General features: G+C 35.5%; 2 long non-coding RNA genes across 2 annotated transcripts; both read left to right on the plus strand.

Annotated features, from left to right (window-relative positions):
• Positions 1-238: 238 nt before the first annotated feature.
• Positions 239-694, plus strand: LOC118756377. The gene is made up of 2 exons (XR_004995122.1): positions 239-401; positions 459-694. It is a non-coding gene; the product is annotated as an uncharacterized LOC118756377 (long non-coding RNA).
• Positions 695-1,623: 929 nt separating this feature from the next.
• Positions 1,624-2,862, plus strand: LOC118756376. Its single transcript, XR_004995121.1, has 5 exons — positions 1,624-1,722; positions 1,782-1,974; positions 2,059-2,611; positions 2,665-2,782; positions 2,840-2,862. It is a non-coding gene; the product is annotated as an uncharacterized LOC118756376 (long non-coding RNA).
• The last annotated feature ends 1,833 nt before the right edge of the window (positions 2,863-4,695 follow it).

The following is a 4,695-nucleotide window of genomic DNA, read 5'->3' on the forward strand; positions in this document are numbered from 1 at the left end:
TTTTTTCCCTTTTGTGTATATTTGGCTATATAGATATACGTACTTGTTTATATATTTATATTCTAGTTGGGTGGCGAGTAGCAAAAAAAACTTAATTATATGTGGCTATTGTAAATTTCGTATATTTTATGGTACGGGTGGTCTCATATATCACTGTCTTGTGATAGTGTATAGTGTGCATAATATTGCATGAGTTTTGCATAAAGTGTGTGGGGCACCTTATGTTTATGCATCGACACACGGTTATCGACTTTGATTTCTCTGCTCGCATCGGTGTGTTGTCATTTTGTTAATTTGTGTAATTACACGGCCTGCCACCCAAAACAAAAGTAAATAAGTAAGGGCAACCAAAAAAATCGCAGATAGGAAGTGGGCTGGAACGCCTGACAACTTGATTTAAGGTAACTAAAACCATGCATAGTATTTGTTGATGAGCCTTGTAAAACAATAAATTATAGGTCCGGAGCAAATCGGCAGCAGCAAGCTTATGGAAATGGTGCGCGTCAAAGATTGGGCGGACTACGAGGCGCTGCCACTTACAACTGTAATTACGGAGTACTGAGCGCACTGAATTTAGTTGTACATTTTGTAAATAGTATATATGTACACAGAGATTCACGTTTACTTATGTGTGTTTAAATGTACTTTTATATTTTTAATAAAGAGTCAAGTTAACTTAAATTAACAAAAAAGGGCCGGCATGTTTCGTTTTCGTATTGCACCGAACTCTTGAAGAAATAAACGAAATGAAATAGTAACGTGCATTATAGTTTATTTTCGTACACAGATGCTTCTATACATATGTGCTTGGGAGTATCACAACTTAATGCTTTATTTGAAAATTACTAAGTTGGCGGGCCCTTCAAAATTTAATAACTCATGATTTTATTAAAAAGAAAAGCACATTTAATACGCTTTGCTTTGTCCCGAACAAATCTAAGTAGTTCGCCGGTATCGAGTTGCGTAGTAGATTTTCAGTTTACCGATCGTAGGGGAGTCCGAACCCTGGCTGCGCTGTCAACCAAGAGCGTAAATTGAAATTTACGTTCTTGTATTAGAGATGTGCTGAGTCCACACATATGAGTACTCATACCTACTCGGTACCTATTTAAAAGTATCCAATACTTTCGACACTCGGTGTCGGACTATTATACAACTTCTAACAAAAACGACAGCCAAACGTATGGAAGCAATTTTTTTTGAGATAAAGCTCATTAACGAACTTTGAGGCGATGTCTTACAAATTCCAACTGGAATAAATAAATGAATATGTATACATATATATATATATATATATATATATATATATATTATTATTATTTTTTTTTTTTTTTTTTTTTTTTTTAAGGGGCTATGCACGGAATTCTTTGTGAGTACGGAGTCCACAGCGCCCTCAGGGGGTACAGAACAAAAATTAAATAACTGAAAGTCATTCGTTGTCGAAATTTCAGAGAACGCTTCATTTTTATGTGAACCTTTATTATTCTTCTGCAAAAAAAAAACAAAATGGATCCGAAATTGTGCGACAGGTGATTTACGTGTACTTATATTACTACTAAGGTATATTGCATTGCATCGGTATCGGTTACCAATACCGAAACTTTGGGTACCGAGTATTGGGGCAACTCTGCACATCACTATTTTTTAAAAAATGACACTTTCATTGAGGGCAATTGCAGCACATATCACAATTTCCTGAATGGCCCGAGTGATTATGATGCGGTAAGTTGCGTATTTTTCTAATAGTATTTAATGTGATAATTTTTACCTTCTACTTTTAGCTTTCCTTGGAGATATTCCACCCAAAACCCTCATTCATCCAAGTACGGCACATTTACAACTCGTAATCGAGTTCGCCTGAAGGATGAATGAGGAATTTTAGTATGATGAATGGAAGTGCGTGGCTCTTGGGAACTTCGGGTATGCAGGCGATACTCGCAGCACAAATTCCTCTCGGAAAAAGCCAACCATTAAGTATCGTGAAATATGAATTAATATAATATGAATCTTTTATGTAAACCCTATTATCTTACTAATATCTTTTCGTTTCCATTTCAGATGATGCTGGATTTAGCTAAAAGTGGTTGCAACATCGCGCACGACAAATCACATGCATTTGGCCAAAACTTCTGTATCGATTGTGCGAATTTGAAGTCTTGCAGGATCTGTGTCGCACAGATAAACCTTGTGTTCCAAATTTTATAGAAGATCAGTCCTTTGACGAAATACGATGGATATGTTATGAAGCTAAAAAAAAACTGTTTCGATCAGTTCGTTAAACAATTCGCCAAAGAAGCCATTGAAGCTAATAATAAAATGAAAACAATGGCGCAGATATCACCCCATGTAGTAGATATTATATGCCGATTGTATGATGCAACTTCAGAAGCCGCCACAAATGTGGGTTTGACTAAAAGTAATAAAACTAATCCATTTGGCCTTGAAATTAGCGTTGCCAGTGACACAGCATTGATATTTAAAAAACCTGGCGCTACATCCAGCAGTGATAAAAATTTTGGTGATGCTTTTAACGATCATGGTCATACTACCAATGCCGGATGCGTATTTGGCGGAATGGCACCTTCGACTCCTGGAGGAATCCTTGGTGGAGGTCAGTCAGCTTTTAATTTTCAAAATCAGCAGTCTTCAGTTTTTTCTCAACAGCTTCCAAATGCTAGTTCCATATTCGGAGGAGGCGCCCCACTAAATCTATTTGGTCAAACGCTGACAAGTACTGATGTTACTGTTGGACGTTTTGGGCGCGCGCAGCAAGGGACCGGAGGTTTGTTCAGCCAATCATTATTACAGCAGCATCAAATTAAACCTTCGTCCATCGTAGGTTTGTGTTCTTCCCAAGCTCAACAGAACGCAGGTGGTAGTTTATTTAACCTAAGTATTCAGAAGCAGCAAATAACAAATGGGGGAAACGTTTTTACCCAATCCACGCGATCTCAACAAATGCAAACTCCGCCGAATTTTGGCATGTACCAGAGCAACAAACAGGATGCGCAATCAGTTTTTGTACAGCAAAATGTTTTTTCACAACAAACCCCTGGTTGCATATTTGGTCAAGTGGCACAAACTACGTCTTCTGCCAACTTAATTTGTCTGGTAATTTTTCCCGGAATATTGTGAGTACTATAACCTTTTTATTATTATACTGCTTTTACACAGTTCAAGTATTGAATTCCATTTTGCTCGCATGTGGAAGAGAGGGGGTGAGAACAAAGGGGACGAGTACACATGCGTCTGTACCGTCAAGTCGTTTAAACTTTCTTGCTTTGCTTTTGGCATTTTCGTTGCTTCCCATTTAACGAACCAAACTTGAATTCAACAGAATTGAAACGTGTAAAAGCAAATAGAAAACACAAAGTATCTGAATCATGTAAATCGGGCGTAATGACGAAAGTCCATAACCATCCCTTGCGGTGATATGTAGGAGAGCGCTGCATGAATGCATTCAAACGGCGTATGAATTATTCATATACAAACGAATGAATAATTTTAGCTTAAAATTTTTATTTTTTTTTTTTTTCAATCTGAGTGAACAGCTGTTCAGATATATGTGTCGACAAAGTGAAAATAAATTGAATTGATATAAATGTCAACTCTTTGTATGAATATCCAGAAATATTTTTTTCTTCGTACATATGTACAAACATACATATGAGTGAACAGCTGCTCAGATATATGTGTCGACAAGGTGAAAATAAATTGAATTGATATAAATGTCAACTTTTTGTATGAATATGCAGAAATATTTTTTCTTCGTACATATGTACAAACATACATATGAGTGAACAGCTGCTCAGATATATGTGTCGACAAAGTGAAAATAAATTGAATTGATATAAATGTCAACTTTTTGTATGAATATCCAGAAATATTTTTTCTTCGTACATATGTACAAACATACATATGTATGTATGTATGTATTGCTGCGCTCCTATTACATACGAGAAAACTTGTGTGCCGAAATGAGTTTGAATGATTTAAATGTTTTCCATTCATTCAGTCACATTCTTCCATTTAAAGGTAGACAATTTAAAACAAAATGTATATTCATAACTTACAAAATTCCAAACGCTGAGTATTTTGTAAGTGAAGTAAAATATTCAAATGTACTGTACTCTGTTTGGCTTGAAGTTTGAATGAATTCATGCAGCCCATATACATATTATGTAGGCAATTCTTCGATATAAAGATTGCGACACAATTGTATTAATTCCGCAAGGTTAGAAGGAATAAAAACATGTAGGCAACTTACCGCTCCTCCCAACCTTTTTATCCGAAAGCTTCTAATAAAATATACTTTAAATAAAATTAAAGGAATCTTGAATATTTTTTGAATTTGGTGGACGTAGTATATTATGTTCGCGCAAACTCCATTCGTTTATAATGATTTCCTGGGGTACGTGTGTGTGTGTATACATATCAAAAGCACGTTGTAACGTTAATTATAGCGTTTACCAAAATAAACCAATCGTTTCTGTTGAGACAATTCAGTTTCTTATCATTTAGGTAATTATCAAAATAATTCTATTCTTGTTTTTAACGAAAAGAAACGAAATTATTTTGATAAGTTATTTTTGCGCATCAACAAAACGAAATCGATTCATATAGTTTGTTGAGCATCTCGCAGTAATGATTTATATTCGTATGATAAAGTGGACTGTATTATGTTGCGAATTGTGG

The sequence above is a fragment of the Rhagoletis pomonella genome, unplaced genomic scaffold, assembly GCF_013731165.1.
Source record: "Rhagoletis pomonella isolate Grant_MI unplaced genomic scaffold, Rhpom_1.0 Rhpom_scaffold_10062, whole genome shotgun sequence".
Lineage (NCBI taxonomy): Eukaryota > Metazoa > Arthropoda > Insecta > Diptera > Tephritidae > Rhagoletis > Rhagoletis pomonella.